Consider the following 22,103-nt stretch of genomic DNA (forward strand, 5'->3'; position numbering starts at 1 on the left):
AAAAACAAAGCAACAGAGCCTAGGGCACTGCCACTTATGGTCCTATAGCTTAGGGAAATTAAAATCAAAAAGACACAGCCACCCCAAAGTTTGGGACGCCTCTGTTTACAAGAACCTCGTTTAAAGTACAAGTTCACATCACAGAAAGTGAAAAATGGATAAAGAAGTTGTGGTATTTACTTACAAAGCAATATCACTCAGCAATGAAATCTGTGTCATCAGGCCCTTAGCAGCACAATGAGTGGATTCAGGTATGATGATTTTAACTGAAATAAGTCACACAGAAAAAGAAACATCATAAGATATCAGTAATACACGGAATGTAAACTTGGCTACACAGGAACTGAATTACAGAACAGAACAGGGTCTCAAATTTAGAAAACCAACTTATTCTTGCTTAAGGGTAAAGGTGAGTTGGGGTGCTGCATAAAACCAGAGATTGAAATGAGCACAGATAAAGTTCCTTAAGCCAAATATGGAATAGACAAGAGCTACTCCTTGCTCAACGAAATGGACTCAACACCCCATATTAAACGCCTAAGAATGTACCTGACTAGTAAGTATCTTAAAACCTATGGATTGCTATGTCTCCGAAAGAGAATCAAGCATGTGTACAGGGGCATAAACGCAGCAGTGATAGGATTGGAGAGGTTCGGTGAGCAAATGAAGACCCTTTGAAGTCATATTGCATGGTACCCATTACACGGGTCTCAACTCTCCAGGTTTAAGGTATTCTTCCTTCAGCTAATACATGCATGTGGAACCCAAGTATGATCAACCATGTGATCGGGAGACGTGTTCAAATATGTCTCAGTTTTCCTCCCCTGGTACTCGGGTGCAACATTCCAGACGCTTTACTAACACTCTCCCCACTTGGAGAGTCAGTCCCTTTAACCTCCTGTTTGGCCCAGTTTGCAATTTCTGCGGAAGATGAACAGGAATAGCGAGAACCAATGAGAGGCTAGCTGGAGGTGTCTGGACGGGCAAATTTAACTCTCATTTCCCACCAGGAAGAGGAATTAACCAAAGGCTCAGCGTGCCGTGCCGGAACCAGATTAGGGCCTGAAGCCATCCTGCGGTGTTGCGGCCAGGTCACAAGAAAGCGAGTTGAAGAAAGGAGCTCAGGGGCACTGTAATTCACAAACCTGCAGAGTTATAAATGACAGCTATCGTCCAAAAATAGACTGAAGTAAGGCTGCCAAGAGGACTTGAAAGCGGGGCAGAATTGCAGGAAACCGATTTCAGGAGGTAGACTGGAATTGCATTGAAAGCATAGGAAAAGAGGCAGAACGTCCACAATGATGCACTTGGCCAAAAAGGGCGTATGCGTTTTTTCCTGAATATATTCAGGAAAAAACGCATACGCCCTTTTTGGCCAACCAAGCAAGCTTGCAAAGGAAATCTGCACTACAATGAAGTCTCACTTCCCCCTGGTCAAAAGGGCCATCTGAAAAAAGTGTAAAATCCAGAAAGGCAGGACAGGCCATGGAGAACTGGGAGCCTTGTTATGCTGATGGGCGGGATGTAAATTGCCAACAGACACTCGGGAGAAGTGTATGGTGTTTCCTGAAACATCTAAAAAACAAAGCAACAGAGCCTAGGGCACTGCCACTTATGGTCCTATAGCTTAGGGAAATTAAAATCAAAAAGACACAGCCACCCCAAAGTTTGGGACGCCTCTGTTTACAAGAACCTCGTTTAAAGTACAAGTTCACATCGCAGAAAGTGAAAAATGGATAAAGAAGTTGTGGTATTTACTTACAAAGCAATATCACTCAGCAATGAAATCTGTGTCATCAGGCCCTTAGCAGCACAATGAGTGGATTCAGGTATGATGATTTTAACTGAAATAAGTCACACAGAAAAAGAAACATCATAAGATATCAGTAATACACGGAATGTAAACTTGGCTACACAGGAACTGAATTACAGAACAGAACAGGGTCTCAAATTTAGAAAACCAACTTATTCTTGCTTAAGGGTAAAGGTGAGTTGGGGTGCTGCATAAAACCAGAGATTGAAATGAGCACAGATAAAGTTCCTTAAGCCAAATATGGAATAGACAAGAGCTACTCCTTGCTCAACGAAATGGACTCAACACCCCATATTAAACGCCTAAGAATGTACCTGACTAGTAAGTATCTTAAAACCTATGGATTGCTATGTCTCCGAAAGAGAATCAAGCATGTGTACAGGGGCATAAACGCAGCAGTGATAGGATTGGAGAGGTTCGGTGAGCAAATGAAGACCCTTTGAAGTCATATTGCATGGTACCCATTCCACGGGTTTCAACTACCCAGGTTTAAGGTATTCTTCCTTCAGCTAAAACATGCATATGGAACCTAGAGTATGATCAACCATGTGATCGGGAGACGTGTTCAAATATGTCTCAGTTTTCCTCCCCTGGTACTCGGGTGCAACATTCCAGACGCTTTACTAACACTCTCCCCACTTGGAGAGTCAGTCCCTTTAACCTCCTGTTTGGCCCAGTTTGCAATTTCTGCGGAAGATGAACAGGAATAGTGAGAACCAATGAGAGGCTAGCTGGAGGTGTCTGGACGGGCAAATTTAACTCTCATTTCCCACCAGGAAGAGGAACTAACCAAAGGCTCAGCGTGCCGGGCCGGAACCAGATTAGGGCCTGAAGCCATCCTGCGGTGTTGCGGCCAGGTCACAAGAAAGCGAGTTGAAGAAAGGAGCTCAGGGGCACTGTAATTCACAAACCTGCAGAGTTATAAATGACAGCTATCGTCCAAAAATATACTGAAGTAAGGCTGCCAAGAGGACTTGAAAGCGGGGCAGAATTGCAGGAAACCGATTTCAGGAGGTAGACTGGAATTGCATTGCAAGCATAGGAAAAGAGGCAGAACGTCCACAATGATGCACTTGGCCAAAAAGGACGTATGCGTTTTTTCCTGAATATATTCAGGAAAAAACGCATACGTCTTCTTTGGCCAACCAAGCAAGCTTGCAAAGGAAATCTGCACTACAATGAAGTCTCACTTCCCCCCGGTCAAAAGGGCCATCTGAAAAAAGTGTAAAATCCAGAAAGGCAGGACAGGCCATGGAGAACTGGGAGCCTTGTTATGCTGATGGGCGGGATGTAAATTGCCAACAGACACTTGGGAGAAGTGTATGGTGTTTCCTGAAACATCTAAAAAACAAAGCAACAGAGCCTAGGGCACTGCCACTTATTGTCCTATAGCTTAGGGAAATTAAAATCAAAAAGACACAGCCACCCCAAAGTTTGGGACGCCTCTGTTTACAAGAACCTCGTTTACAGTACAAGTTCAACATCGCAGAAAGTGAAAAATGGATAAAGAAGTTGTGGTATTTACTTACAAAGCAATATCACTCAGCAATGAAATCTGTGTCATCAGGCCCTTAGCAGCACAATGAGTGGATTCAGGTATGATGATTCTAACTGAAGTAAGTCACACAGAAAAAGAAACATCATAAGATATCAGTAATACACGGAATGTAAACTTGGCTACACAGGAACTGAATTACAGAACAGAACAGGGTCTCAAATTTAGAAAACCAACTTATGCTTGCTTAAGGGTAAAGGTGAGTTGGGGTGCTGCATAAAACCAGAGATTGAAATGAGCACAGATAAAGTTCCTTAAGTCAAATATGGAATAGACAAGAGCTACTCCTTGCTCAACGAAATGGACTCAACACCGCATATTAAACGCCTAAGAATGTACCTGACTAGTAAGTATCTTAAAACCTATGGATTGCTATGTCTCCGAAAGAGAATCAAGCATGTGTACAGGGGCATAAACGCAGCAGTGATAGGATTGGAGAGGTTCGGTGAGCAAATGAAGACCCTTTGAAGTCATATTGCATGGTACCCATTCCACGGGTCTTAACTCTCCAGGTTTAAGGTATTCTTCCTTCAGCTAAAACATGCATGTGGAACCCAAGTATGATCAACCATGTGATCGGGAGACGTGTTCAAATATGTCTCAGTTTTCCTCCCCTGGTACTCGGGTGCAACATTCCAGACGCTTTACTAACACTCTCCCCACTTGGAGAGTCAGCGCCTTTAACCTCCTGTTTGGCCCAGTTTGCAATTTCTGCGGAAGATGAACAGGAATAGCGAGAACCAATGAGAGGCTAGCTGGAGGTGTCTGGACGGGCAAATTTAACTCTCATTTCCCACCAGGAAGAGGAATTAACCAAAGGCTCAGCATGCCGGGCCGGAACCAGATTAGGGCCTGAAGCCATCCTGCGGTGTTGCGGCCAGGTCACAAGAAAGCGAGTTGAAGAAAGGAGCTCAGGGGCACTGTAATTCACAAACCTGCAGAGTTATAAATGACAGCTATCGTCCAAAAATAGACTGCAGTAAGGCTGCCAAGAGGACTTGAAAGCGGGGCAGAATTGCAGGAAACCGATTTCAGGAGGTAGACTGGAATTGCATTGAAAGCATAGGAAAAGAGGCAGAACGTCCACAATGATGCACTTGGCCAAAAAGGGCGTATGCGTTTTTTCCTGAATATATTCAGGAAAAAATGCATACGCCCTTTTTGGCCAACCAAGCAAGCTTGCAAAGGAAATCTGCACTACAATGAAGTCTCACTTCCCCCCGGTCAAAAGGGCCATCTGAAAAAAGTGTAAAATCCAGAAAGGCAGGACAGGCCATGGAGAACTGGGAGCCTTGTTATGCTGATGGGCGGGATGTAAATTGCCAACAGACACTCGGGAGAAGTGTATGGTGTTTCCTGAAACATCTAAAAAACAAAGCAACAGAGCCTAGGGCACTGCCACTTATGGTCCTATAGCTTAGGGAAATTAAAATAAAAAAGACACAGCCACCCCAAAGTTTGGGACGCCTCTGTTTACAAGAACCTCGTTTACAGTACAAGTTCAACATCGCAGAAAGTGAAAAATGGATAAAGAAGTTGTGGTATTTACTTACAAAGCAATATCACTCAGCAATGAATTCTATGTCATCAGGCCCTTAGCATCACAATGAGTGGATTCAGGTATGATGATTCTAACTGAACTAAGTCACACAGAAAAAGAAACATCATAAGATATCAGTAATACACGGAATGTAAACTTGGCTACACAGGAACTGAATTACAGAACAGAACAGGGTCTCAAATTTAGAAAACCAACTTATGCTTGCTTAAGGGGAAAGGTGAGTTGGGGTGCTGCATAAAACCAGAGATTGAAATGAGCACAGATAAAGTTCCTTAAGCCAAATATGGAATAGACAAGAGCTACTCCTTGCTCAACGAAATGGACTCAAAACCCCATATTAAACGCCTAAGAATGTACCTGACTAGTAAGTATCTTAAAACCTATGGATTGCTATGTCTCCAAAAGAGAATCAAGCGTGTGTACAGGGGAATAAACACAGCAGTGATAGGATTGGAGAGGTTCGGTGAGCAAATGAAGACCCTTTGAAGTTATATTGTATGGTACCCATTACACGGGTCTCAACTCTCCAGGTTTAAGGTATTCTTCCTTCAGCTAAAACATGCATGTGGAACCCAGAGTATGATCAACCATGTGAACGGGAGACGTGTTCAAATATGTCTCAGTTTTCCTCCCCTGGTACTCGGGTGCAACATTCCAGACGCTTTACTAACACTCTCCCGACTTGGAGAGTCAGTCCCTTTAACCTCCTGTTTGGCCCAGTTTGCAATTTCTGCGGAAGATGAACAGGAATAGCGAGAACCAATGAGAGGCTAGCTGGAGGTGTCTGGACGGGCAAATTTAACTCTCATTTCCCACCAGGAAGAGGAATTAACCAAAGGCTCAGCGTGCCGTGCCGGAACCAGATTAGGGCCTGAAGCCATCCTGCGGTGTTGCGGCCAGGTCACAAGAAAGCGAGTTGAAGAAAGGAGCTCAGGGGCACTGTAATTCACAAACCTGCAGAGTTATAAATGACAGCTATCGTCCAAAAATAGACTGAAGTAAGGCTGCCAAGAGGACTTGAAAGCGGGGCAGAATTGCAGGAAACCAATTTCAGGAGGTAGACTGGAATTGCATTGAAAGCATAGGAAAAGAGGCAGAACGTCCACAATGATGCACTTGGCCAAAAAGGGCGTATGCGTTTTTTCCTGAATATATTCCGGAAAAAACGCATACGCCCTTTTTGGCCAACCAAGCAAGCTTGCAAAGGAAATCTGCACTACAATGAAGTCTCACTTCCCCCCGGTCAAAAGGGCCATCTGAAAAAAGTGTAAAATCCAGAAAGGCAGGACAGGCCATGGAGAACTGGGAGCCTTGTTATGCTGATGGGCGGGATGTAAATTGCCAACAGACACTCGGGAGAAGTGTATGGTGTTTCCTGAAACATCTAAAAAACAAAGCAACAGAGCCTAGGGCACTGCCACTTATGGTCCTATAGCTTAGGGAAATTAAAATCAAAAAGACACAGCCACCCCAAAGTTTGGGACGCCTCTGTTTACAAGAACCTCGTTTACAGTACAAGTTCAACATCGCAGAAAGTGAAAAATGGATAAAGAAGTTGTGGTATTTACTTACAAAGCAATATCACTCAGCAATGAATTCTATGTCATCAGGCCCTTAGCATCACAATGAGTGGATTCAGGTATGATGATTCTAACTGAACTAAGTCACACAGAAAAAGAAACATCATAAGATATCAGTAATACACGGAATGTAAACTTGGCTACACAGGAACTGAATTACAGAACAGAACAGGGTCTCAAATTTAGAAAACCAACTTATGCTTGCTTAAGGGGAAAGGTGAGTTGGGGTGCTGCATAAAACCAGAGATTGAAATGAGCACAGATAAAGTTCCTTAAGCCAAATATGGAATAGACAAGAGCTACTCCTTGCTCAACGAAATGGACTCAAAACCCCATATTAAACCCCTAAGAATGTACCTGACTAGTAAGTATCTTAAAACCTATGGATTGCTATGTCTCCAAAAGAGAATCAAGCGTGTGTACAGGGGAATAAACACAGCAGTGATAGGATTGGAGAGGTTCGGTGAGCAAATGAAGACCCTTTGAAGTTATATTGTATGGTACCCATTACACGGGTCTCAACTCTCCAGGTTTAAGGTATTCTTCCTTCAGCTAAAACATGCATGTGGAACCCAGAGTATGATCAACCATGTGAACGGGAGACGTGTTCAAATATGTCTCAGTTTTCGTACCCTGGTACTCGGGTGCAACATTCCAGACGCTTTACTAACACTCTCCCGACTTGGAGAGTCAGTCCCTTTAACCTCCTGTTTGGCCCAGTTTGCAATTTCTGCGGAAGATGAACAGGAATAGCGAGAACCAATGAGAGGCTAGCTGGAGGTGTCTGGACGGGCAAATTTAACTCTCATTTCCCACCAGGAAGAGGAATTAACCAAAGGCTCAGCATGCCGGGCCGGAACCAGATTAGGGCCTGAAGCCATCCTGCGGTGTTGCGGCCAGGTCACAAGAAAGCGAGTTGAAGAAAGGAGCTCAGGGGCACTGTAATTCACAAACCTGCAGAGTTATAAATGACAGCTATCGTCCAAAAATAGACTGAAGTAAGGCTGCCAAGAGGACTTGAAAGCGGGGCAGAATTGCAGGAAACCGATTTCAGGAGGTAGACTGGAATTGCATTGAAAGCATAGGAAAAGAGGCAGAACGTCCACAATGATGCACTTGGCCAAAAAGGGCGTATGCGTTTTTTCCTGAATATATTCAGGAAAAAACGCATACGCCCTTTTTGGCCAACCAAGCAAGCTTGCAAAGGAAATCTGCACTACAATGAAGTCTCACTTCCCCCCGGTCAAAAGGGCCATCTGAAAAATGTGTAAAATCCAGAAAGGAAGGACAGGCCATGGAGAACTGGGAGCCTTGTTATGCTGATGGGCGGGATGTAAATTGCCAACAACCACTCGGGAGAAGTGTATGGTGTTTCCTGAAACATCTAAAAAACAAAGCAACAGAGCCTAGGGCACTTCCACTTATGGTCCTATAGCTTAGGGAAATTAAAATCAAAAAGACACAGCCACCCCAAAGTTTGGAACGGCTCTGTTTACAAGAACCTCGTTTACTGTACAAGTTCAACATCGCAGAAAGTGAAAAATGGATAAAGAAGTTGTGGTATTCACTTACAAAGCAATATCACTCAGCAATGAAATCTATGTCATCAGGCCCTTAGCATCGCAATGAGTGGATTCAGGTATGATGATTCTAACTGAAATAAGTCACACAGAAAAAGAAACATCATAAGATATCACTAATACACGGAATGTAAACTTGCCTACACAGGAACTGAATTACAGAACAGAACAGGGTCTCAAATTTAGAAAACCAACTTATGCTTGCTTAAGGGTAAAGGTGAGTTGGGGTGCTGCATAAAACCAGAGATTGAAATGAGCACAGATAAAGTTCCTTAAGCCAAATATGGAATAGACAAGAGCTACTCCTTGCTCAACGAAATGGACTCAACACCCCATATTAAACGCGTAAGAATGTTCCTGACTAGTAAGTATCTTAAAACCTATGGATTGCTATGCCTCCGAAAGAGAATCAAGCATGTGTACAGGGGCATAAACGCAGCAGTGATAGGATTGGAGAGGTTCGGTGAGCAAATGAAGACCCTTTGAAGTCATATTGCATGGTACCCATTACACGGGTCTTAACTCTCCAGGTTTAAGGTATTCTTCCTTCAGCTAAAACATGCATGTGGAACCCAAGTATGATCAACCATGTGAACGGGAGACGTGTTCAAATATGTCTCAGTTTTCCTCCCCTGGTACTCGGGTACAACATTCCAGACGCTTTACTAACACTCTCCCCACTTGGAGAGTCAGCGCCTTTAACCTCCTGTTTGGCCCAGTTTGCAATTTCTGCGGAAGATGAACAGGAATAGCGAGAACCAATGAGAGGCTAGCTGGAGGTGTCTGGACGGGCAAATTTAACTCTCATTTCCCACCAGGAAAGGAAATAACCAAAGGCTCAGCGTGCCGTACCGGAACCAGATTAGGGCCTGAAGCCATCCTGCGGTGTTGCGGCCAGGTCACAAGAAAGCGAGTTGAACAAAGGAGCTCAGGGGCACTGTAATTCACAAACCTGCAGAGTTATAAATGACAGCTATCGTCCAAAAATATACTGAAGTAAGGCTGCCAAGAGGACTTGAAAGCGGGGCAGAATTGCAGGAAACCGATTTCAGGAGGTAGACTGGAATTGCATTGAAAGCATAGGAAAAGAGGCAGAACGTCCACAATGATGCACTTGGCCAAAAAGGGCGTATGCGTTATTTCCTGAATATATTCAGGAAAAAACGCATACGCCCTTTTTGGCCAACCAAGCAAGCTTGCAAAGGAAATCTGCACTACAATGAAGTCTCACTTCCCCCCGGTCAAAAGGGCCATCTGAAAAAAGTGTAAAATCCAGAAAGGCAGGACAGGCCTTGGAGAACTGGGAGCCTTGTTATGCTGATGGGCGGGATGTAAATTGCCAACCACCACTCGGGAGAAGTGTATGGTGTTTCCTGAAACATCTAAAAAACAAAGCAACAGAACCTAGGGCACTTCCACTTATGGTCCTATAGCTTAGGGAAATTAAAATCAAAAAGACACAGCCACCCCAAAGTTTGGAACGGCTCTGTTTACAAGAACCTCGTTTACAGTACAAGTTCAACATCGCAGAAAGTGAAAAATGGATAAAGAAGTTGTGGTATTTACTTACAAAGCAATATCACTCAGCAATGAAATCTGTGTCATCAGGCCCTTAGCAGCACAATGAGTGGATTCAGGTATGATGATTCTAACTGAAATAAGTCACACAGAAAAAGAAACATCATAAGATATCAGTAATACACGGAATGTAAACTTGGCTACACAGGAACTGAATTACAGAACAGAACAGGGTCTCAAATTTAGAAAACCAACTTATGCTTGCTTAAGGGTAAACGTGAGGTGGGGTGCTGCATAAAACCAGAGATTGAAATGAGCACAGATAAAGTTCCTTAAGTCAAATATGGAATAGACAAGAGCTACTGCTTGCTCAATGAAATGGACTCAACACCGCATATTAAACGCCTAAGAATGTACCTGACTAGTAAGTATCTTAAAAACCTATGGATTGCTATGTCTCCGAAAGAGAATCAAGCATGTGTACAGGGGCATAAACGCAGCAGTGATAGGATTGGAGATGTTCGGTGAGCAAATGAAGACCCTTTGAAATCATACTGCATGGTACCCATTACACGGGTCTTAACTCTCCAGGTTTAAGGTATTCTTCCTTCAGCTAAAACATGCATGTGGAACCCAAGTATGATCAACCATGTGAACGGGAGACATGTTCAAATATGTCTCAGTTTTCCTCCCCTGGTACTCGGGTGCAACATTCCAGACGCTTTACTAACACTCTCCCCACTTGGAGAGTCAGCGCCTTTAACCTCCTGTTTGGCCCAGTTTGCAATATCTGCGGAAGATGAACAGGAATAGCGAGAACCAATGAGAGGCTAGCTGGAGGTGTCTGGACGGGCAAATTTAACTCTCATTTCCCACCAGGAAGAGGAAATAACCAAAGGCTCAGCGTGCCGTGCCGGAACCAGATTAGGGCCTGAAGCCATCCTGCGGTGTTGCGGCCAGGTCACAAGAAAGCGAGTTGAAGAAAGGAGCTCAGGGGCACTGTAATTCACAAACCTGCAGAGTTATAAATGACAGCTATCGTCCAAAAATAGACTGAAGTAAGGCTGCCAAGAGGACTTGAAAGCGGGGCAGAATTGCAGGAAACCGATTTGAGGAGGTAGACTGGAATTGCATTGAAAGCATAGGAAAAGAGGCAGAACGTCCACAATGATGCACTTGGCCAAAAAGGGCGTATGCGTTTTTTCCTGAATATATTCAGGAAAAAACGCATACGCCCTTTTTGGCCAACCAAGCAAGCTTGCAAAGGAAATCTGCACTACAATGAAGTCTCACTTCCCCCCGGTCAAAAGGGCCATCTGAAAAAAGTGTAAAATCCAGAAAGGCAGGACAGGCCATGGAGAACTGGGAACCTTGTTATGCTGATGGGCGGGATGTAAATTGCCAAAAACCACTCAGGAGAAGTGTATGGTGTTTCCTGAAACATCTAAAAAACAAAGCAACAGAACCTAGGGCACTTCCACTTATGGTCCTATAGCTTAGGGAAATTAAAATCAAAAAGACACAGCCACCCCAAAGTTTGGAACGGCTCTGTTTACAAGAACCTCGTTTACAGTACAAGTTCAACATCGCAGAAAGTGAAAAATGGATAAAGAAGTTGTGGTATTCACTTACAAAGCAATATCACTCAGCAATGAAATCTATGTCATCAGGCCCTTAGCATCGCAATGAGTGGATTCAGGTATGATGATTCTAACTGAAATAAGTCACACAGAAAAAGAAACATCATAAGATATCACTAATACACGGAATGTAAACTTGCCTACACAGGAACTGAATTACAGAACAGAACAGGTTCTCAAATTTAGAAAACCAACTTATGCTTGCTTAAGGGTAAAGGTGAGTTGGCGTGCTGCATAAAACCAGAGATTGAAATGAGCACAGATAAAGTTCCTTAAGCCAAATATGGAATAGACAAGAGCTACTCCTTGCTCAACGAAATGGACTCAACACCCCATATTAAACGCCTAAGAATGTTCCTGACTAGTAAGTATCTTAAAACCTATGGATTGCTATGTCTCCAAAAGAGAATCAAGCATGTGTACAGGGGCATAAACGCAGCAGTGATAGGATTGGAGAGGTTCGGTGAGCAAATGAAGACCCTTTGAAGTCATATTGCATGGAACCCATTCCACGGGTTTCAACTACCCAGGTTTAAGGTATTCTTCCTTCAGCTAAAACATGCATGTGGAACATAGAGTATGATCAACCATGTGATCGGGAGACGTGTTCAAATATGTCTCAGTTTTCGTACCCTGGTACTTGGGTGCAACATTCCAGACGCTTTACTAACACTCTCCCGACTTGGAGAGTCAGTCCCTTTAACCTCCTGTTTGGCCCAGTTTGCAATTTCTGCGGAAGATGAACAGGAATAGCGAGAACCAATGAGAGGCTAGCTGGAGGTGTCTGGACGGGCAAATTTAACTCTCATTTCCCACCAGGAAGAGGAATTAACCAAAGGCTCAGCGTGCCGTGCCGGAACCAGATTAGGTCCTGAAGCCATCCTGCGGTGTTGCGGCCAGGTCACAAGAAAGCGAGTTGAAGAAAGGAGCTCAGGGGCACTGTAATTCACAAACCTGCAGAGTTATAAATGACAGCTATCGTCCAAAAATAGACTGAAGTAAGGCTGCCAAGAGGACTTGAAAGCGGGGCAGAATTGCAGGAAACCGATTTCAGGAGGTAGACTGGAATTGCATTGAAAGCATAGGAAAAGAGGCAGAACGTCCACAATGATGCACTTGGCGAAAAAGGGCGTATGCGATTTTTTCCTGAATATATTCAGGAAAAAACGCATACGCCCTTTTTGGCCAACCAAGCAAGCTTGCAAAGGAAATCTGCACTACAATGAAGTCTCACTTCCCCCCGGTCAAAAGGGCCATCTGAAAAAAGTGTAAAATCCAGAAAGGCAGGACAGGCCATGGAGAACTGGGAGCCTTGTTATGCTGATGGGCGGGATGTCAACTGCAAACAGACACTCGGGAGAAGTGTATGGTGTTTCCTGAAACATCTAAAAAACAAAGCAACAGAGCCTAGGGCACTTCCACTTATGGTCCTATAGCTTAGGGAAATTAAAATCAAAAAGACACAGCCACCCCAAAGTTTGGAACGGCTCTGTTTACAAGAACCTCGTTTACAGTACAAGTTCAACATCGCAGAAAGTGAAAAATGGATAAAGAAGTTGTGGTATTTACTTACAAACAATATCACTCAGCAATGAAATCTGTGTCATCAGGCCCTTAGCAGCACAATGAGTGGATTCAGGTATGATGATTCTAACTGAAATAAGTCACACAGAAAAAGAAACATCATAAGATATCAGTAATACACGGAATGTAAACTTGGCTACACAGGAACTGAATTACAGAACAGAACAGGGTCTCAAATTTAGAAAACCAACTTATGCTTGCTTAAGGGGAAAGGTGAGTTGGGGTGCTGCATAAAACCAGAGATTGAAATGAGCACAGATAAATTTCCTTAAGCCAAATATGGAATAGACAAGAGCTACTCCTTGCTCAAAGAAATGGACACAACACCCCATATTAAACGCCTAAGAATGTACCTGACTAGTAAGTATCTTAAAACCTATGGATTGCTATGTCTCTGAAAGAGAATCAAGCATGTGTACAGGGGCATAAACGCAGCAGTGATAGGATTGGAGAGGTTTGGTGAGCAAATGAAGACCCTTTGAAGTCATATTGCATGGTACCCATTCCACGGGTTTCAACTACCCAGGTTTAAGGTATTCTTCCTTCAGCTAAAACATGCACGTGGAACCTAGAGTATGATCAACCATGTGATCGGGAGACGTGTTCAAATATGTCTCAGTTTTCGTACCCTGGTACTCGGGTGCAACATTCCAGATGCTTTACTAACACTCTCCCGACTTGGAGAGTCAGTCCCTTTAACCTCCTGTTTGGCCCAGTTTGCAATTTCTGCGGAAGATGAACAGGAATAGCGAGAACCAATGAGAGACTAGCTGGAGGTGTCTGGACGGGCAAATTTAACTCTCATTTCCCACCAGGAAGAGGAATTAACCAAAGGCTCAGTGTGCCGTACCAGAACGAGATTAGGGCCTGAAGCCATCCTGCGGTGTTGCGGCCAGGTCACAAGAAAGCGAGTTGAAGAAAGGAGCTCAGGGGCACTGTAATTCACAAACCTGCAGAGTTATAAATGACAGCTATCGTCCAAAAATATACTGAAGTAAGGCTGCCAAGAGGACTTGAAAGCGGGGCAGAATTGCAGGAAACCGATTTCAGGAGGTAGACTGGAATTGCATTGAAAGCATAGGAAAAGAGGCAGAACGTCCACAATGATGCCCTTGTCCAAAAAGGGCGTATGCGTTTTTTCCTGAATATATTCAGGAAAAAACGCATACGCCCTTTTTGGCCAACCAAGCAAGCTTGCAAAGGAAATCTGCACTACAAAGAAGTCTGACTTCCCCCCGTCAAAAGGGCCATCTGAAAAAAGTGTAAAATCCAGAAAGGCAGGACAGGCCATGGAGAACTGGGAGCCTTGTTATGCTGACGGGCGGGATGTAAATTGCCAACAGACAGTCGGGAGAAGTGTATGGTGTTTCCTGAAACATCTAAAAAACAAAGCAACAGAGCCTAGGGCACTTCCACTTATGGTCCTATAGCTTAGGGAAATTAAAATCAAAAAGACACAGCCACCCCAAAGTTTGGGACGCCTCTGTTTACAAGAACCTCGCTTACAGTACAAGTTCAACATCGCAGAAAGTGAAAAATGGATAAAGAAGTTGTGGTATTTACTTACAAAGCAATATCACTCAGCAATGAAATCTATGTCATCAGGCCCTTAGCAGCACAATGAGTGGATTCAGGTATGATGATTCTAACTGAAATAAGTCACACAGAAAAAGAAACATCATAAGATATCAGTAATACACGGAATGTAAACTTGGCTACACAGGAACTGAATTACAGAACAGAACAGGGTCTCAAATTTAGAAAACCAACTTATGCTTGCTTAAGGGTAAAGGTGAGTTGGGGTGCTGCATAAAACCAGAGCTTGAAATGAGCACAGATAAATTTCCTTAAGCCAAATATGGAATAGACAAGAGCTACTCCTTGCTCAACGAAATGGACTCAACACCCCATATTAAACGCCTAAGAATGTACCTGACTAGTAAGTATCTTAAAATCTATGGATTGCTATGTCTCCAAAAGAGAATCAAGCGTGTGTACAGGGGCATAAACGCAGCAGTGATAGGATTGGAGAGGTTCGGTGAGCAAATGAAGACCCTTTGAAGTCATATTGCATGGTACCCATTCCACGGGTCTCAACTCTCCAGGTTTAAGGTATTCTTCCTTCAGCTAAAACATGCATGTGGAACCTAGAGTATGATCAACCATGTGATTGGGAGACGTGTTCAAATATGTCTCAGTTTTCGTACCCTGGTACTCGGGTGCAACATTCCAGACGCTTTACTAACACTCTCCCGACTTGGAGAGTCAGTCCCTCTAACCTCCTGTTTGGCCCAGTTTGCAATTTCTGCGGAAGATGAACAGGAATAGCGAGAACCAATGAGAGACTAGCTGGAGGTGTCTGGACGGGCAAATTTAACTCTCATTTCCACCAGGAAGAGGAATTAACCAAAGTCTCACCGTGCCGTGCCGGAACGAGATTAGGGCCTGAAGCCATCTTGCGGTGTTGCGGCCAGGTCACAAGAAAGCGAGTTGAAGAAAGGAGCTCAGGGGCACTGTAATTCACAAACCTGCAGAGTTATAAATGACAGCTATCGTCCAAAAATATACTGAAGTAAGGCTGCCAAGAGGACTTGAAAGCGGGGCAGAATTGCAGGAAACCGATTTCAGGAGGTAGACTGGAATTGCATTGAAAGCATAGGAAAAGAGGCAGAACGTCCACAATGATGCACTTGTCCAAAAAGGGCGTATGCGTTTTTTCCTGAATATATTCAGGAAAAAACGCATACGCCCTTTTTGGCCAACCAAGCAAGCTTGCAAAGGAAATCTGCACTACAATGAAGTCTTACTTCCCCCCGGTCAAAAGGGCCATCTGAAAAAAGTGTAAAATCCAGAAAGGCAGGACAGGCCATGGAGAACTGGGAGCCTTGTTATGCTGATGGGCGGGATGTAAATTGCCAACAGACACTCGGGAGAAGTGTATGGTGTTTCCTGAAACATCTAAAAAACAAAGCAACAGAGCCTAGGGCACTTCCACTTATGGTCCTATAGCTTAGGGAAATTAAAATCAAAAAGACACAGCCACCCCAAAGTTTGGGACGCCTCTGTTTACAAGAACCTCACTTACAGTACAAGTTCAACATCGCAGAAAGTGAAAAATGGATAAAGAAGTTGTGGTATTTACTTACAAAGCAATATCACTCAGCAATGAAATCTATGTCATCAGGCCCTTAGCAGCACAATGAGAGGATTCAGGTATGATGATTCTAACTGAAATAAGTCACACAGAAAAAGAAACATCATAAGATATCAGTAATACACGGAATGTAAACTTGGCTACACAGGAACTGAATTACAGAACAGAACGGGGTCTCAAATTTAGAAAACCAACTTATGCTTGCTTAAGGGGAAAGGTGAGTTGGGGTGCTGCATAAAACCAGAGCTTGAAATGAGCACAGATAAATTTCCTTAAGCCAAATATGCAATAGACAAGAGCTACTCCTTGCTCAACGAAATGGACTCAACACCCCATATTAAACGCCTAAGAATGTACCTGACTAGTAAGTATCTTAAAATCTATGGATTGCTATGTCTCCAAAAGAGAATCAAGCGTGTGTACAGGGGCATAAACGCAGCAGTGATAGGATTGGAGAGGTTCGGTGAGCAAATGAAGACCCTTTGAAGTCATATTGCATGGTACCCATTCCACAGGTCTCAACTCTCCAGGTTTAAGGTATTCTTCCTTCAGCTAAAACATGCATGTGGAACCTAGAGTATGATCAACCATGTGATCGGGAGACGTGTTCAAATATGTCTCAGTTTTCGTACCCTGGTACTCGGGTGCAACATTCCAGACGCTTTACTAACACTCTCCCGACTTGGAGAGTCAGTCCCTTTAACCTCCTGTTTGGCCCAGTTTGCAATTTCTGCGGAAGATGAACAGGAATAGCGAGAACCAATGAGAGACTAGCTGGAGGTGTCTGGACGGGCAAATTTAACTCTCATTTCCACCAGGAAGAGGAATTAACCAAAGGATCACCGTGCCGTGCCGGAACGAGATTAGGGCCTGAAGCCATCTTGCGGTGTTGCGGCCAGCTCACAAGAAAGCGAGTTGAAGAAAGGAGCTCAGGGGCACTGTAATTCACAAACCTGCAGAGTTATAAATGACAGCTATCGTCCAAAAATATACTGAAGTAAGGCTGCCAAGAGGACTTGAAAGCGGGGCAGAATTGCAGGAAACCGATTTCAGGAGGTAGACTGGAATTGCATTGAAAGCATAGGAAAAGAGGCAGAACGTCCACAATGATGCACTTGGCCAAAAACGGCGTATGCGTTTTTTCCTGAATATATTCAGGAAAAAACGCATACGCCCTTTTTGGCCAACCAAGCAAACTTGCAAAGGAAATCTGCACTACAATGAAGTCTCACTTCCCCCCGGTCAAAAGGGCCATCTGAAAAAAGTGTAAAATCCAGAAAGGCAGGACAGGCCATGGAGAACTGGGAGCCTTGTTATGCTGATGGGCGGGATGTAAATTACCAACAGCCACTCGGGAGAAGTGTATGGTGTTTCCTGAAACATCTAAAAAACAAAGCAACAGAGCCTAGGGCACTTCCACTTATGGTCCTATAGCTTAGGGAAATTAAAATCAAAAAGACACAGCCACCCCAAAGTTTGGGACGCCTCTGTTTACAAGAACCTCGTTTACCGTACAAGTTCAATATCACAGAAAGTGAAAAATGGATAAAGAACTTGTGGTACTTACGTACAATGCAGTATCACTCAGCAATGAAATCTATGTCATCAGGCCCGTAGCAGCATAATGATTCGATTCAGGTACAATGATTCTAACTGAAATAAGTCACACAGAAAAAGAAACATCATAAGATATCACTAATACATGGAATGTAAACTTGGCTACACAGGAACTGAATTCCAAAACAGAACAGGGTCTCAAATTTAGAAAAACAACTTATGCTTGCTTAAGGGGAAAGGTGAGTTGGGGTGCTGCATAAAACCAGAGCTTGAAATGAGCACAGATAAATTTCCTTAAGCCAAATATGGAATAGACAAGAGCTACTCCTTGCTCAACGAAATGGACTCAACACCCCATATTAAACGCCTAAGAATGTACCTGACTACTAAGTATCTTAAAATCTATGGATTGCTATGTCTCCAAAAGTGAATCAAGCGTGTGTACAGGGGCATAAACGCAGCAGTGATAGGATTGGAGAGGTTCGGTGAGCAAATGAAGACCCTTTGAAGTCATATTGCATGGTACCCATTCCACGGGTCTCAACTCTCCAGGTTTAAGGTATTCTTCCTTCAGCTTAAACATGCATGTGGAACCTAGAGTATGATCAACCATGTGATCGGGAGACGTGTTCAAATATGTCTCAGTTTTCGTACCCTGGTACTGGGGTGCAACATTCCAGACGCTTTACTAACACTCTCCCGACTTGGAGAGTCAGTCCCTTTAACCTCCTGTTTGGCCCAGTTTGCAATTTCTGCGGAAGATGAACAGGAATAGCGAGAGCCAATGAGAGACTAGCTGGAGGTGTCTGGACGGGCAAATTTAACTCTCATTTCCCACCAGGAAGAGGAATTAACCAAAGGCTCAGCGTGCCGTGCCGGAACGAGTATAGGGCCTGAAGCCATTCTGCGGTGTTGCGGCCAGGTCACAAGAAAGCGAGTTGAAGAAAGGAGCTCAGGGGAACTGTAATTCACAAACCTGCAGAGTTATAAATGACAGCTATCGTCCAAAAATATACTGAAGTAAGGCTGCCAAGAGGACTTGAAAGCGGGGCAGAATTGCAGGAAACCGATTTCAGGAGGTAGACTGGAATTGCATTGAAAGCATAGGAAAAGAGGCAGAACGTCCACAATGATGCACTTGGCCAAAAAGGGCGTATGCGTTTTTTCCTGAATATATTCAGGAAAAAACGCATACGCCCTTTTTGGCCAACCAAGCAAACTTGCAAAGGAAATCTGCACTACAATGAAGTCTCACTTCCCCCCGGTCAAAAGGGCCATCTGAAAAAAGTGTAAAATCCAGAAAGGCAGGACAGGCCATGGAGAACTGGGAGCCTTGTTATGCTGATGGGCGGGATGTAAATTACCAACAGACACTCTGGAGAAGTGTATGGTGTTTCCTGAAACATCTAAAAAACAAAGCAACAGAGCCTAGGGCACTTCCACTTATGGTCCTATAGCTTAGGGAAATTAAAATCAAAAAGACACAGCCACCCCAAAGTTTGGGACGCCTCTGTTTACAAGAACCTCGTTTACCGTACAAGTTCAATATCACAGAAAGTGAAAAATGGATAAAGAACTTGTGGTACTTACGTACAATGCAGTATCACTCAGCAATGAAATCTATGTCATCAGGCCCATAGCAGCATAATGAGTCGATTCAGGTACGATGATTCTAACTGAAATAAGTCACATAGAAAAAGGAACATCATAAGATATCACTAATACATGGAATGTAAACTTGGCTACACAGGAACTGAATTCCAAAACAGAACAGGGTCTCAAATTTAGAAAACCAACTTATGCTTGCTTAAGGGGAAAGGTGAGTTGGGGTGCTGCATAAAACCAGAGATTGAAATGAGCACAGATAAAGTTCCTTAAGCCAAATATGGAATAGACAAGAGCTACTCCTTGCTCAACGAAATGGACTCAACACCCCATATTAAACGCCTAAGAATGTACCTGACTAGTAAGTATCTTAAAACCTATGGATTGCTATGTCTCCAAAAGAGAATCAAGCGTGTGTACAGGGCCATAAAAGCAGCAGTGATAGGATTGGAGAGGTTCGGTGAGCAAATGAAGACCCTTTGAAGTCATATTGCATGGTACCCATTCCACGGGTCTCAACTCTCCAGGTTTAAGGTATTCTTCCTTCAGCTAAAACATGCATGTGGAACCTAGAGTATGATCAACCATGTGATCGGGAGACGTGTTCAAATATGTCTCAGTTTTCGTACCCTGGTACTCGGGTGCAACATTCCAGACGCTTTACTAACACTCTCCCGACTTGGAGAGTCAGTCCCTTTAACCTCCTGTTTGGCCCAGTTTGCAATTTCTGCGGAAGATGAACAGGAATAGGGAGAACCAATGAGAGACTAGCTGGAGGTGTCTGGACGGGCAAATTTAACTCTCATTTCCCACCAGGAAGAGGAATTAACCAAAGGCTCACCGTGCCGTGCCGGAACGAGATTAGGGCCTGAAGCCATCTTGCGGTGTTGCGGCCAGGTCACAAGAAAGCGAGTTGAAGAAAGGAGCTCAGGGGCACTGTAATTCACAAACCTGCAGAGTTATAAATGACAGCTATCGTCCAAAAATATACTGAAGTAAGGCTGCCAAGTGGACTTGAAAGCAGGGCAGAATTGCAGGAAACCGATTTCAGGAGGTAGACTGGAATTGCATTGAAAGCATAGGAAAAGAGGCAGAACGTCCACAATGATGCACTTGGCCAAAAAGGGCGTATGCGTTTTTTCCTGAATATATTCAGGAAAAAACGCATACGCCCTTTTTGGCCAACCAAGCAAACTTGCAAAGGAAATCTGCACTACAATGAAGTCTCACTTCCCCCCGGTCAAAAGGGCCATCTGAAAAAAGTGTAAAATCCAGAAAGGCAGGACAGGCCATGGAGAACTGGGAGCCTTGTTATGCTGATGGGCGGGATGTAAATTACCAACAGACACTCTGGAGAAGTGTATGGTGTTTCCTGAAACATCTAAAAAACAAAGCAACAGAGCCTAGGGCACTTCCACTTATGGTCCTATAGCTTAGGGAAATTAAAATCAAAAAGACACAGCCACCCCAAAGTTTGGGACGCCTCTGTTTACAAGAACCTCGTTTACCGTACAAGTTCAATATCACAGAAAGTGAAAAATGGATAAAGAACTTGTGGTACTTACGTACAATGCAGTATCACTCAGCAATGAAATCTATGTCATCAGGCCCGTAGCAGCATAATGAGTGGATTCAGGTACGATGATTCTAACTGAAATAAGTCACACAGAAAAAGGAACATCATAAGATATCACTAATACATGGAATGTAAACTTGGCTACACAGGAACTGAATTCCAAAACAGAACAGGGTCTCAAATTTAGAAAACCAACTTATGCTTGCTTAAGGGGAAAGGTGAGTTGGGGTGCTGCATAAAACCAGAGATTGAAATGAGCACACATAAAGTTCCTTAAGCCAAATATGGAATAGACAAGAGCTACTCCTTGCTCAACGAAATGGACTTAACACCCCATATTAAACGCCTAAGAATGTACCTGACTAGTAAGTATCTTAAAACCTATGGATTGCTATGTCTCCAAAAGAGAATCAAGCGTGTGTACAGGGCCATAAAAGCAGAAGTGATAGGATTGGAGAGGTTCGGTGAGCAAATGAAGACCCTTTGAAGTCATATTGCATGGTACCCATTCCACGGTTTTCAACTCTCCAGGTTTAAGGTATTCTTCCTTCAGCTAAAACATGCATGTGGAACCTAGAGTATGATCAACCATGTGATCGGGAGACGTGTTCAAATATGTCTCAGTTTTCGTACCCTGGTACTCGGGTGCAACATTCCAGACGCTTTACTAACACTCTCCCGACTTGGAGAGTCAGTCCCTTTAACCTCCTGTTTGGCCCAGTTTGCAATTTCTGCGGAAGATGAACAGGAATAGCGAGAACCAATGAGAGACTAGCTGGAGGTGTCTGGACGGGCAAATTTAACTCTCATTTCCCACCAGGAAGAGGAATTAACCAAAGGCTAGCATGCCGTGCGAGAACCAGATTAGGGCCTGAAACCATCCTGTGGTGTTGCGGCCAGCTCACAAGAAAGCGAGTTGAAGAAAGGAGCTCAGGGGCACTGTAATTCACAAACCTGCAGAGTTATAAATGACAGCTATCGTCCAAAAATATACTGAAGTAAGGCTGCCAAGAGGACTTGAAAGCGGGGCAGAATTGCAGGAAACCGATTTCAGGAGGTAGACTGGAATTGCATTGAAAGCATAGGAAAAGAGGCAGAACGTCCACAATGACGCACTTGGCCAAGAAGGGCGTATGCGTTTTTTCCTGAATATATTCAGGAAAAAACGCATACGCCCTTTTTGGCCAACCAAGCAAGCTTGCAAAGGAAATCTGCACTACAATGAAGTCTCACTTCCCCCCGGTCAAAAGGGCCATCTGAAAAAGTGTAAAATCCAGAAAGGCAGGACAGGCCATGGAGAACTGGGAGCCTTGTGATGCTGATGGGCGGGATGTAAATTGCCAACAGACACTCGGGAGAAGTGTATGGTGTTTCCTGAAA

At 43.8% G+C, this 22,103-nt stretch overlaps 1 long non-coding RNA gene across 1 annotated transcript in view; it reads right to left on the reverse strand.

Moving 5' to 3' along the window:
* LOC307177822 overlaps nucleotides 1-12,887 on the reverse strand; it is a 222,066-nt gene extending 209,179 nt beyond the window's left edge. The window contains exon 1 of the long non-coding RNA XR_013825094.1: nucleotides 12,821-12,887. This is a non-coding gene — a long non-coding RNA (uncharacterized lncRNA). The remainder of the gene's footprint in view (nucleotides 1-12,820) is intronic.
* Between the last annotated feature and the right edge of the window lie 9,216 nt (nucleotides 12,888-22,103).

Source organism: Stenella coeruleoalba (genome assembly GCF_951394435.1).
Source record: "Stenella coeruleoalba genome assembly, chromosome: 19".
NCBI classification, from domain to species: Eukaryota; Metazoa; Chordata; class Mammalia; order Artiodactyla; family Delphinidae; genus Stenella; species Stenella coeruleoalba.